The sequence below is a fragment of the Cetorhinus maximus genome, chromosome 28 (assembly GCF_964194155.1).
Source record: "Cetorhinus maximus chromosome 28, sCetMax3.hap1.1, whole genome shotgun sequence".
NCBI lineage: Eukaryota > Metazoa > Chordata > Chondrichthyes > Lamniformes > Cetorhinidae > Cetorhinus > Cetorhinus maximus.
The window spans coordinates 2491936-2506144 of record NC_135906.1 but is presented as its reverse complement, the minus strand read 5'-3'; the positions used below and the strand labels follow the sequence as shown (position 1 = coordinate 2506144).

Sequence of the window (14209 nt, the reverse complement as noted above, 5' to 3'; positions counted from 1 at the left end):
AGTGATCGCCGTCGCGCAGGAGTCTGGAATGGGCCAGACCTGCGCCACGTACAGCAACAGCGACAGTACCTCACACCTGATGACCAGGTTCTTACCCGCAATGGAGAGGGAGCGTCGCTCCCACATGCCCAGTTTCCTCTTCACCATAGCCACTCGCTCCTTCCAGTTTCTAACGCATGCCCCGGTCCCTCCGAACCATATCCCCAGCACCTTCAGGCCGTCAGCCCTGACAGTGAAGGGGACAAAGGATCGGTCAGCCCAGTTCCCAAAGAACATGGCCTCGCTCTTCCCACGATTTACCTTGGCTCCCGAGGCCAGTTCGAACTGGTCGCAGATGTGCATCAGTCTGCGCACCGACAGCGGATCCGAGCAGAAGGCGGCGACGTCGTCCATGTACAGGGAGGCTTTTACCTGAGTGCCTCCACTGCCTGGGATCGTCACTCCTCTTATGCCCGGATCCTTCCTGATGGACTCGGCAAAGGGTTCTATGGAACACACGAAAAGGACAGGCGAGAGAGGACAGCCCTGCCTGACTCCAGATTTAATTGGAAAGCTATCTGATTCCCACCCATTGATTGAGACTGCGCTACTGATGTTAGTGTAGAGTAGGATCCAACTGGATCCAATTGCGAATTCCCTCCCCAAACCCCATTTTGAGAGCACATCCACCATGTAGGTGTGCGATATTCTGTCAAAGGCTTTCTCCTAATCCAGGCTGATGAGGCAGGTGTCCACACCCCTGTCCTGCACATAGGCAATCGTATCCCTGAGCAGCGCCAGGCTGTCAGAGATCTTCCTGCCCGGCACAGTGCAGGTCTGGTCAGGGTGTATCACCAATTCCAGAGCGGATTTGACCCGATTGGCGATGACCTTGGACAGAATCTTATAGTCCACATTCAACAGTGAAATGGGTCGCCAATTTCTAATTTCCTCCCTTTCTTCCTTGTGCTTGTACATGAGGGTGATGATGCCTTTCCTCATGGATTCTGACATACTGCCGGCCAGGAGCATACTCTCGTACACCCCTAGCAGGTCTGGGCCCATCCAGTCCCACAGAGCCCAATACAACTCCGCCGGCAAGCCGTCGCTTCTGGGGAGATTTACTCTTCTCGAAGGACTCAAGGGCCTAAGTCAGTTCGTCAGGAGTTCGCGGTTTGTCCAGCCTCTCCCGTGTACTGTCGCCTAAGACCTCCGTGATAGAGGACAAGGAGGACTGGGAGGCCGTGCTGTCCGTCGGCTTCACGTCATAAAATCCGGCATAAAAGGATTTGCTGATCCTCAAAATGTCGGACTGCGCTGACTTTACTGATCTGTCTTCTTCATTCAGGCTGCTGAACACAGAGCTCTCTCTCTGTTCCTTTTGGAAGAAGAAACGTGAGCACGTCTCATCCTGCTCCACGGAGCGGACTCTGGAACGGAAGATATTCTTGGAGGCAAAGTGCGAGGCTTGCTGGCTCTTCACCTCTTGGAGTTCTTCCTTGACATCGACCCCCACCGACTGCAGCCGGAGCAGATTCTGCATGTTTTTCTGGAGTCGGGACATTTCCCTCTCTTCCTTTCTAGCTTTCTGGATGCTTTTGAGGATGAAAAACCTCTTGGTGTTTCCCTTGATCGCTTCCCACCAGTGTGTCAGGGACTCAAAGAGGGGTTTCATGGTTCTCCAACCTTCATAAGCCCTCTTGAGCTCCTCAATGTTCTCTGGGGTCAGCAGTTGCACGAATAGCTTCCATGCCCCCCTGCCCACCCTCAGGTCCTTCTCCAAGTGGCAGTCCGCCAGTAGGATGCAGTGGTCAGAGAAGAACACCGGCTTGACCTCGGTGGATCTGACTGTGAATGCACGGGACACAAAGAGGAAGTCTATCCTGGAACGAATGGACCCGTCTGGCCGCGACCAGGTGTATCTACGCTGCGCTCCGTCTGCAGGGTTGCTGAAGACGTCGTGCAGCTTGGCATCCTTAACTGTTTCCATCAGGGATCTGGACGTAGCGTCCAATCTGCTTCCGGCCCTGCCGGATCGTCCAGCCGCATCGATGATGCAGTTGAAGTCCCCGCCCAGAATGACCGGCCTGGAGGTCGCCAGCAGCAGTGGGAGCTGCTGAAAAACCTCCAGCCGCTCAGCTCCTTGTGACGGGCCATACACGTTAATTAACCGGAGTGGAGCGTTCTTGTACATTACGTCTGCTACGAGGAGTCGCCCGCCCACCACCTCCTTGACCTCGGAGACGGTGAAGTTGCCTCCCCGCAGCAGAATACCCAGGCCGGAGGAACGAGAGTCGTTTCCGCCCGACCAGATCGATGGCCCGTGGGACCACCACCGTGACCATTGCCTGTAGGAGCTGAACTGGATAACCTCACTTATCCACGTTAAACTCCATCTGCCAAATTTTGGCCCATTCACCTAACCTGTCCATATCCATTTGTAAATTTCTCATTTCTTCACTGCAACTTACTTTCCCACCTATTTTGGTGTCATCTGCAAATTTAGCTATGGTACCTTCTACTCCTGAATCCAAGTAAATAGTTGGGGCCCAAGGACCGAACCCTGTGGCACCCCACTAGTTACAGCTTGCCATCCACAAAAGACCCATTTATCCTGACTCTCTGCTTTCTGTTGGTTAGCCAAAGCTCTATCCAAGCAAATATATTACCCTTAGCTGCGTGTGATCTTATCTTGTGTATTAATCTTTTGTGCGGCACCTTATCAAATGCCTTCTGGAAGTCCAGACATACTACATCTACAGGATCGCCATTATCCACTTTGCTTGTCACATCTTCAAAGAACTCTAGCGATTTAGTCAAACACGATTTAGTCTTCATAAAGCCATGCTGACTCTGATGGATTGCATTTTGACTTGCATTTTAGGAGGGTAGTGAAGGCATTGGAGAGAGTGCAGAAGAGGTTTACGAGTTTGGTTCCAGGGGCGAGGAAGTTGAGTTATGAAGTAAGATTGGAGAAGTTGGGACTGTATTCCTTGGGGAAAAGAAGTCTGAGAGGAGACTTGATAGAGGTATTGAAAATCATGAGGTATCTGGAGAGAGTAGATAGGGAGAAACTGCTTGCACCGATGAAAGGATCGAGAAGGAGCGGGCACAGGTTTAAAGTAACTAGCAGAAGAAGCAAAAGTGATAGGAGCAGCGAGTGGTCAGGGTCTGGAATGCACCGCCTGATAGCGTGGCGGAGGCAGGTTCAATTGAAGAGGGAATGAGATGATTATTTGAAAAGAAAGCATGTGCTGGGTTACGTGGAGAAGGCAGGAGAATGGCACGAAGTGAAATGTTCATTGGGAGAGCTGGTGCAGTCACGACGGGCGGAATGGGCTCCTTGTGCAGTGTAAGGATTGTGTGAACGTGGATGTAGACGTTTCCGAGTAGCTGTGTAAAGTGTGTGAGCTTTGAGGTGTGAGTTTTGACTGTTGCTGTATCAGCAGCAGCAGCAGCAGCGGGCGGGAGCGGCAGCAGAGAGCTGGTTGAAAGTGTTGTGAGGCGAAAGGTGCAGCTGAGAGAGTGTTTGAGAGGTGTATTTGCAAGTGAAAGATGTTTTTGTATGAGTGAGGTAGAGTGTTTGTGAGATGAGAGTGGTGTCTGTGAGCGTTGGGTGAGCGTGCGTGTTTTTTGTGTGTAGATGGTGCGGGTGAGTGAGAAAGAAAGAAAGTTGTGTTTTGAAAGATGTGCATGTTGAAAAGTAAAGAAAGCAGATGTTTGTAAGAAAACTATTTTTAGCATTGAAAATCCCCTGGAAAGGGGTGGTGCACCATTCCCAGAGATACTGCAATACCGGGTCGATGCGTGGAGTGGACGGAGCAAGCCCCTATTCCATCTCCCTGCTCCAAAAATCAATTTAATATATGGTCCCCAGATAAGGGACGTATCAGATATTAAACTGATAAGAACAGATTTTTTTTTTTTTTTTTGTAAAAATATACTTTATTCATAAAATATCTTCAATCACATTCCAAACCATTTCAAAAACAACATTACAAGAGTACAATCCAGGTTAAACTTTTACAAAATGTATCACCAGGTGCATCAGTACAAACAATATTACAATCATTTACAGCCTTTCATTTTGATCTGTACAGCCCGAGGGGCTCTAAACAGTTCCCAGTCTCTCGGTGCGCTGTGGTAGAAAGGTCTTAGACAGCGACCCTTCCCCATTGCGCCTTTGCGGCAGCTGCCCCAAGCTTTAGTGCGTCCCTCAGCACGTAGTCCTGGACTTTGGATTGTGCCAGTCCGCAACAATCGGTCGGGGACAACTCTTTGTGCTGGAAGACCAACAAGTTTCGGGCAGACCAAAGCGCCTCTTTCACCGAGTTGATGATCCTCCAGCTGCAGTTGATGTTTGTCTCGGTGTGTGTCCCTGGGAACAGCCCGTAGAGCACAGAGTCCTGTGTCACAGAACTGCTCGGGATGAACCTCGACAGCAACCACTGCATCTCTCTCCAGACTTTCTTTGCAAAGGCACAATCCACAAGGAGGTGGACAACGGTCTCTTCCCCACCACAGCCACCTCGAGGGCAACGTGCAGAGGGGGTGAGCTTCCTGGCTTGTAGGAAGGATCTGACGGGGAGGGCCTTTCTCACCACCAGCCAAGCTACATCTTGGTGCTTGTTGGAAAGTTCTGGCGATGAGGCATTCTGCCAAATGACTTTGACAGTCTGCTCGGGGAACCATCCCACAGGGTCCACCCTCTCCTTATCCCTCAGGGCCTCTAGGACGTTACGTGCTGACCACTGCCTGATGGACTTGTGGTCAAAGGTGTTTTTCTGCATCAATTTTTCCACCAGGGACAGGTGGTACGGCACGGTCCAACTACTTGGAGCGTTCCGCGGCAGCGTGGCCAGACCCATCCTTCGCAACACCGGGGACAGGTAGAACCTCAGCACGTAGTGACACTTGGTGTTTGCGTAGTGAGGGTCTACGCACCGCTTGATGCAGCCGCACACAAAGGTGGCCATCAGTATGAGGGCGATGTTGGGCACGTTTTTTCCCCCTTTATCTAGAGGCTTGTACATCGCGTCCCTGCGGACACGATCCATTTTCGACCTCCAGATAAAGCGGAAGATGGCTCGAGTGATCGCCGTCGCGCAGGAGTCTGGAATGGGCCAGACCTGCGCCACGTACAGCAACAGCGACAGTACCTCACACCTGATGACCAGGTTCTTACCCGCAATGGAGAGGGAGCGTCGCTCCCACATGCCCAGTTTCCTCTTCACCATAGCCACTCGCTCCTTCCAGTTTCTAACGCATGCCCCGGTCCCTCCGAACCATATCCCCAGCACCTTCAGGCCGTCAGCCCTGACAGTGAAGGGGACAAAGGATCGGTCAGCCCAGTTCCAAAAGAACATGGCCTCGCTCTTCCCACGATTTACCTTGGCTCCCGAGGCCAGTTCGAACTGGTCGCAGATGTGCATCAGTCTGCGCACCGACAGCGGATCCGAGCAGAAGACGGCGACGTCGTCCATGTACAGGGAGGCTTTTACCTGAGTGCCTCCACTGCCTGGGATCGTCACTCCTCTTATGCCCGGATCCTTCCTGATGGACTCGGCAAAGGGTTCTATGCAACACACGAAAAGGACAGGCGAGAGAGGACAGCCCTGCCTGACTCCAGATTTAATCGGAAAGCTATCTGTTTCCCACCCGTTGATTGAGACTGCGCTACTGATGTTAGTGTAGAGCAGTTGGATCCAATTTCGAATTCCCTCCCCAAAGCCCATTTTGGAGAGCACATCCCCCATGTAGGTGTGCGATATTCTGTCAAAGGCCTTCTCCTGATCCAAGCTGATGAGGCAGGTATCCACACACCTGTCCTGTACATAGGCAATTGTATCCCTGAGCAGCGCCAGGCTGTCAGAGATCTTCCTGCCTGGCACAGAGCAGGTCTGGTCAGGGTGAATCACCAATTCCAGAGCGGATTTGACCCGATTGGCGATGACCTTGGACAGAATCTTATAGTCCATATTCAACAGTGAAATGGGTCGCCAATTTCTAATTTCCTCCCTTTCCCCCTTGTGCTTGTAGATGAGGGTGATGATGCCTTTCCTCATGGATTCTGACATACTACCGGCCAGGAGCATACTCTCGTACACTTCTAGCAGGTCTGGGCCGATCAAGTCCCACAGAGCCGAATACAACTCCGCCGGCAAGCCGTCGCTTCCGGGGGTTTTACTCTTCTCGAAGGACTCGAGGGCCTTAGTCAGTTCGTCAGGAGTTAGCGGTTTGTCCAGGCTCTCCCGCGTACTGTGGTCTAAGACCTCCGTGATAGAGGACAGGAAGGACTGGGAGGCCGTGCTGTCCGTGGGCTTCACGTCATACAGTCCGGCATAAAAGGATTTGCTGATCCTCAGAATGTCGGACCGTGATGACTTTACTGAGCCGTCTTCTTCCTTCAGGCTGCTGATCACAGAGCGCTCTCTGTGTACCTTTTGGAAGAAGAAACGTGAGCACGTCTCATCCTGCTCCACGGAGCGGACCCTGGAACGGAAGATGATCTTGGAGGCCTCCGAGGCAAAGTGCGAGGCTTGCTGGCCCTTCACCTCTTGGAGCTCCTCCTTGACATCGACCCCCATCGACTGCAGCCGGAGCAGATTCTGCATCTTTTTCTGGAGTCGGGACATTTCCCTCTGTTCCTTTCTAGCTTTCTGGGTGCCTTTGAGGATGAAAAACCTCTTGATGCTTCCCTTGATCGCTTCCCACCAGTGTGTCAGGGACTCAAAGAGGGGTTTCACGGTTCTCCAACCTTTGTAATCCCTCTTGAGCTCCTCAATGTTCTCTGGGGTCAGCAGTTGCACATTTAGCTTCCATGCCCCCCTGCCCACCCTCAGGTCCGTCTCCAAGTGGCAGTCCGCCAGTAGGAGGCAGTGGTCAGAGAAGAACACCGGCTTGACCTCGGTGGATCTGACTGTGAATGCACGGGACACAAACAGGAAGTCTATCCTGGAACGAATGGACCCGTCTGGCCGCGACCAGGTGTATCTACGCTGCGCTCCGTCTGCAGGGTTGCTGAAGACGTCGTGCAGCTTGGCATCCTTAACTGTTTCCATCAGGGATCTGGACGTAGCGTCCAATCTGCTTCCGGCCCTGCCGGATCGTCCAGCCGCATCGATGATGCAGTTGAAGTCCCCGCCCAGAATGACCGGCCTGGAGGTCGCCAGCAGCAGTGGGAGCTGCTGAAAAACCTCCAGCCGCTCAGCCCCTGGTCCCGGGCCGTACACGTTAATTAACCGGAGTGGAGCGTTCTTGTACATTACGTCTGCTACGAGGAGGCGCCCGCCCACCACCTCCTTGACCTCGGAGACGGTGAAGTTGCCTCCCCGCAGCAGAATACCCAGGCCGGAGGAACGAGAGTCGTTTCCGCCCGACCAGATCGATGGCCCGTGGGACCACCATCGTGACCATTGCCTGTAGGAGCTGAGGTGCGGTATCGCACACTCCTGCAGAAACAACAGGTCAGCTTTGACCTTGGCTAGGTAGTCCAAGGTCGCAACACATCGCGTAGTAGATTTAATGCTACGCACATTTATGGATACAATCTTTAAACCCATTTTAAAGCATTTATTCTCCTACCAAACCCACTGTCTCTGAGAGTCCCAGACCTTTAGTCTGCTCCTTCATACCCGTAGTGAGCTCAAATTCCTTCACTTTGGATGGGCTGAGGTAGATCTCCTTGGCCGTGTTCTGCTCCAGTGGCATCTGGAGGTTCACGTAGAGAGCGGGTTTTGAGATGACCTTTGCTGGAGAAGCTTCTCCAAAACTCACCCCCTCTGGAGTGTTGCTGTTCCCGGCTTCCTGGAGCTGGGGTGCGATGATTGCCTCACTGCTCCCAGATTCCAGGGGCTGTGGTGCACTGGCCTCCTCAGGTTGCAGGCAAAGTTGGGGTGCGCTGGTCTCCTTGTTGTCTCCAATTTTCTGGAGCTCGGGTGTCTCGTCCTCCAACGCCCTGGAGCTTTGCCGCCTCTTCTGTCGGTGCCGCTCTGGCACTTCATCATCCGAAGAGCTGCTGCCCTTGTCGTCCGTGTCGGATGGGAGACGCCTCTTGCCGCTTCTCTGGGAAACGCCTTTGCTTCTTCTTCGCTCCCTCTTACTTTTCTTGTTCTTCACCGTCCGCCACTCCCCCTGCTGCTTTTCCACTGCTGCCTCCTCCTCCATTGATTCGCTGTCCTGAGGACTGGGAGGTTCAGGGGGTAGTGCTGTTGATTGGCTCTCTGTTGCCTCAATCTCTTTCTCCACCTTGTCTCTCTCTGTGTCCTCCTTTGTCCCGTTGAGCTCCCTGGGGGCCTTGGTGGTTGGAGTGACACGAAACATTTCTTCTGCTTCCCCCTGGTCGGCTTTGGCTGCCTGTGCGTAAGTACGGCAGCGTTTGGGGCAGGTCCTGTAGAGGTGACTTGCCTCGCCACACAGGTTGCAGCACTTGGCCTGTTTGCAGTCTTTTGTCTGGTGCCCTTCCTGTTTGCAGATCTTGCAGAGGGAGGCGCTGCAGTTGGCCGCCACATGACCAGCCTTGCCGCATGAGCGACAATGCTTGGGTTGCCCAGCGTAGACCAGGTAGCCCCGGTTTCCCCCGATAGCGAAACTGGAGGGAGGGTGGAAAATGGCTCCCTTACCGTCGGTCTTTAGCGTGACCTTAAACAGGCGTTTGCCTGTCCAGATCCCCAAGTCGTCTCGAATCTCGGTGCCGCTCCCCACCTTATCGAAGTACCTGGTGAGGAAGGTGACCACGTCGGCGACAGGGACGAAGGGGTTGTACACATGCACCATCACCTCACGTTCCCGTTGCAACGGCAGAGAAAAGTGCGGCTCCGCCGTCAGGATCTTCATCTCCGGCAGGTCTCTCTTCTCCTCGAACACCCTCAGGAGCCGGACGCAGTCTGCCACCCGCTTGAACGTCACGTCAAAATAACCGCCTTTGCGGGAGTCGTGCAGGGTGAAGATCTCCGTAGCTTGGAAGCCGCACGCCTTCAACAGGATCCTCCTGGTGAAGAAGCCCCGATCCATAGGTGATCCTCCTTCGCTGTGGTTCACCGTGACTCGGACGGTGATAGGTAACCCACGGTATGGATTTGGATTGCGATTGGTTATCGCCCTTCCATCCCGACCTTGCCTTGGCAGGACCATGGTGTCGCCCCTGCAACACTTGATCTTAGCCAAAAGGCCGAGAAGCGATGAGAAAGAAAGAAAGTTGTGTTTTGAAAGATGTGCATGTTGAAAAGTAAAGAAAGCAGATGTTTGTAAGAAAACTATTTTTAGCATTGAAAATCCCCTGGAAAGGGGTGGTGCACCGTTCCCAGAGATACTGCAATACCGGGTCGATGCGTGGAGTGGACGGAGCAAGCCCCTATTCCATCTCCCTGCTCCAAAAATCAATTTAATATATGGTCCCCAGATAAGGGACGTATCAGATATTAAACTGATAAGAACAGATTTTTTTTTTTTTTTTTTGTAAAAATATACTTTATTCATAAAATATCTTCAATCACATTCCAAACCATTCCAAAAACACCATTACAAGGGTACAATCCAGGTTAAACTTTTACAAAATGTATCACCAGGTGCATCAGTACAAACAATATTACAATCATTTACAGCCTTTCATTTTGAGCTGTACAGCCCGAGGGGCTCTAAACAGTTCCCAGTCTCTCGGTGCGCTGTGGCAGAAAGGTCTTAGACAGCGACCCTTCCCCATTGCGCCTTTGCGGCAGCTGCCCCAAGCTTTAGTGCGTCCCTCAGCACGTAGTCCTGGACTTTGGATTGTGCCAGTCCGCAACAATCGGTCGGGGACAACTCTTTGTGCTGGAAGACCAACAAGTTTCGGGCAGACCAAAGCGCCTCTTTCACCGAGTTGATGATCCTCCAGCTGCAGTTGATTTTTGTCTCGGTGTGTGTCCCTGGGAACAGCCCGTAGAGCACAGAGTCCTGTGTCACAGAACTGCTCGGGATGAACCTCGACAGCAACCACTGCATCTCTCTCCAGACTTTCTTTGCAAAGGCACAATCCACAAGGAGGTGAACAACGGTCTCTTCCCCACCACAGCCACCTCGAGGGCAACGTGCAGAGGGGGTGAGACTCCTGGCATGTAGGAAGGATCTGACGGGGAGGGCCTTTCTCACCACCAGCCAAGCCACGTCTTGGTGTTTGTTGGAAAGTTCTGGCGATGAGGCATTCTGCCAAATGACTTTGACAGTCTGCTCGGGGAACCATCCCACAGGGTCCACCCTCTCCTTTTCCCTCAGGGCCTCTAGGACGTTACGTGCTGACCACTGCCTGATGGACTTGTGGTCAAAGGTGTTTTTCTGCATAAATTTTTCCACCAGGGACAGGTGTTGCTGTACGTGGCGCAGGTCTGGCCCATTCCTCACTCCTGCGCTGTGGCGATCACGCCAGCCATCTTCCGCTTTATCTGGAGGTCAAAAGTGGATCCTGTTTGCAGGGACATGATGTAAAAAAACTCTGGATGAAGGGGGAAAAAACATGCCCAACATCACCCTCATCCTGATGGCCACCTTTGTGTATGGCAGTATCAAGCTGTGTGTAGACCCAAACACCAAGCGTCACTACGTGCTGAGGTTCTACCTGTCCCTGGTGTTGCGAAGGATGGGTCTGGCCACCCTGCCGCGGAACGCTCCAAGTGCCGTATCACCTGCCCCGTGTGGAAAAACTTATGCAGAGAAACACCTTTGTCCGCAAGTCCATCAGGCAGTGGTTAGCACGTATCACCCTAGAGGCCCTGCGGGAAAAGGAGATGGTGGATTCCGGCGGACGGTTCGCCGAACAGACCGTCAGGGTCATTTGGCAGAATGCCTCATCACCAGAACTCTGAAGAGAGTGGCCGTGGTTCTTGTCGAGGTGCATCCCGAGCAGTTCCGTGACACAGGTATGGACTCTGTGCTCCAGGGGCTGTTCCCAGGGACACACGCCGAGACAAACATCAACTACCGCCGGAGGATCCACTCGGTGAAAGACACTCTTTGGCTGTCCGAAACTTGTTGGTCTTCCATTGCAAAGAGTTGGCACATTCCAAGGTCCAGGACTACGTGCTGAGGGACGCACTAAAGTTTGGGGCAAAGGCGTAATGGAGAAAGGTCGCTGTCTACGGTTGCGCTAGATGTGTCGTGTAACTGGCAGGTAATGGAAAATTTCGAGAAACACTCAGTCACAAGGGAGAACACGTGACAGGCATGAGAGACAATCCATGAGTCTTTGTAGCTGAGTTTCCGTGTGAGCAACTAGCTCACAGCGCAGAGGAGTTCTTCGATCGAGGCCTGCTGTATTTTTGTCTTTGCTTTCAGCTTGAGCAGTCAAAGAACAAAGAAGAAAAAAAAGTACAGCACAGGAACAGGCCCTTCGGCCCTCCAAGCCTGCGCCGATCGGTCTGTGGAGCTTGCCAGCTGACCAGGTATGCAGCTAAAGTCCTTCCACATCTACAGGGAAGGCAAAGTCAGCAGCGTTTCTCCCAGAGTGTAGAGAGTCCTTGGAACTCTCTTCCTCGAAAGGTGGTGGAAACAGAGTCTTTGAATATTTTCAAGACAGAGCTGGATAGATTAACAAGGCGGGGTTGGAAGGTTATCGCTGGTAGGCAGGAATGTGGGGTTGAGGTTACAATCGGATCAGCCATGATCTTCTGAGTAGTGGAGCAGGCTCTTGGGGCCCAGTGGCCTACTCCTGCTCCTAAGTTGTATGTTCAGACATGTAGGGGCATTACTTTTTACTGATTCCAGTGCTTCTCCTGCACTGAACCTGGAGAGTACTACGTCAGCTGCTGTTGAGTTGTTTCCTGATGCCCTGCTTTCTTTTGTACGAGCTGTCTAGCATCCTCGTTTATGGGCTTCCTTTGCTTGGCATTGGGCCTTCTTTTGGGCTGACTGTTGGTCTATTTCCTTTACGGGATGTCAGCATGACATCACCAGAAGGGAAATGTGTCATGTTATGAAGTCACAGTAAATAAGTCCAATGCATTATATCATTATAATAACACAAGATGATGATCAGCAGTGAGAAGGCAGGTGGCAGCAAGGATAAGTACAGGTACGACACAGCGAACAGCCTTAGATCCTGTTAAAATGTTGAAAATGTTTCTCCCCTTCTCGAAGATTATTTCCTTCAAAATTTTAGAAATCTTTCAGCTTCAACCAGAAGTCACACACAAGCCAAACAACAAAACCACCTGCGTGCACAGCACAGCACACCATCTGCCAGCCTGCAATGATGTCGGCTCTCTTTTAATCACCTTTTCCCCTCCCATCAGTCCTATTCAGCAGGCAAGCAAAGGAGCGCAGAAAATACATCTGCACGGCTGTTTCTAACTTCTAGAAAGGGAACAGCCTTATCCTAGGAAAGTGAAAAATACCTATACTGTCACAAAGTGATGAACTTGAACTGCAAAACACCACGCTTACCTGAGCTTGTGTCACAGTTTTTGCTGTCTATCTCAGCCAGTATTCTCAGTCGTCCATCCTGGCTTCTTGCTCTCTCTGCAGCTTTCAGATGCCTCCCCTTGGCCGGCCTCAGTGCTCGGTGATAGATCAGCGCTCGGTATTATTTCTGTCCTCAGTGGTAACTGCTAGGGGAGAAAGGCTTGACTTTTTCAATCACCTTTTACCTCAGTAAAATCCAAGTAGAACCTAAAGTGGCAATGCTTCTCCCTCTCAGCACCCAACATGTCTTGCCTTTTCTTCAGGTTGGATTTGAGGAAGCACTACAGTTGCTGCCTGGCTGCCATTAGAGACAGTTTTCAAGTACAGAGACAAGGGGCAGCCCCATGACCCCTCCCCCGACTCCTGCACAATATGCAAATGTAGCACATTGTCTGAGTGCAATTTGGGAGCTGAAGACGATTTCACAGTGGGATACAAGATATGAGGAGAGGTTTCCTCACAGACACACCGCCACATAAGCCCCTTTAAATTTGCGCGGCTGTGCAAAAAGTTTAATGGGCCCGCACACTTAAACAAATCGGTCACGCACTGTAATGACTCGCCTCATTCAGTTCAACAGAAATTAGGATCATGTTTTTAACCTGTGCCCTAGTTTTAAAATATTTTGTGTTCCATATTTACTTTCTCAATTTGTTATTAATTTACTTTACATTGCTTTATATTCTATTTTGTCTTGGACATGCATCACGGTTCGTTCAATCTCACTGGTTAAGAAAATTAAAATATTTAGTTTGATCAGGGTCTTACACTTGTCAAGAGGAGCCCTTTCAAATACTGGCCTGCTTTTGGAGGCCTGAAGTCACTGGAGCTGCACAAGTCAAGACGACTGAAGGCCTGATTCGCTGTGTAATATACTTTGCAGCATCTTGTTGCACTAGCAGGCAGGAAGGAGTTTTCAGCAATGCAGTTTAAAGGCTTGATACACTAAGTACACTTTCATTTCAGGTTTGTCATTTCAGGACGCTGCGTGTTTTTTTGCTCTGTTTTCTGACTCTGAAATTCTAATTCAGACTGTGGAGAAGAGCTGTTGTTGCTGCTGTTGGTTTTCTTTGTAACTGTTGTCGTTTTTTTGTGGAAAAATATACCTTATCCATAAAATATCTGAAAGAACATTACAAAACATTTCAAAATGGCCATCGCAAAAAGTGCAATCATATTCCAGTTTTTCAAATAGATCATGTCGCACCCTGCGACGCTTCAATACGATCAATGAACATTACAGACATTTCAACATGCTCATTACAGGCAGTCAGACAGTGCAATAGTATTCAAGTTATCTACATAGATCATGTTGCACTCTGAGGTGCTTCAATACAATTGTGATAAATGTAATATTCACTGCATACATTCAATGTGAGTCTTTCAGGCCGAGGGGTCTATACCTTTCCCAGTCCCTCGGTGCACTATGGCTGAAAGGTCTTAGACAGCGACCGTTCCCCACTGCGCATTTGTGGCAGCTGCCCCAAGCTTTAGTGCGTCCCTCAGCACGTAGTCCTCGGCCTTGGAATGTGCCAGCCAGTCTGCAACACTCTGCTGGGGACAACTCATTGCACTGGAAGACCAACAAGTTTCGGGCAGACCAAAGAGCGTCTTTCACCGAGTAGATGATCCTCCACCTGCTTGTCTCGATGTGCGTCCCTGTCCCTGGGATCAACACGTAGAGCACAGAGACCTGTGTCACAGAACTGCTTGGGATGAACCGCGACAAAAACCACGGCAACTCTCTGCAGACCTTCTTTGCAAACGCACATTCCACAAAGAGGTGAACAACGGTCTCGTC

The 14209-nt window shown here is 51.2% G+C and overlaps 2 pseudogenes; both read right to left on the bottom strand.

The window, feature by feature from the left end:
* Positions 1–3741: 3741 nt before the first annotated feature.
* Positions 3742–3921, bottom strand: LOC144669085 (U2 spliceosomal RNA; annotated as a pseudogene).
* A 5343-nt stretch (positions 3922–9264) lies between these two features.
* LOC144669049 (U2 spliceosomal RNA) lies at positions 9265–9445 on the bottom strand (annotated as a pseudogene).
* Between the last annotated feature and the right edge of the window lie 4764 nt (positions 9446–14209).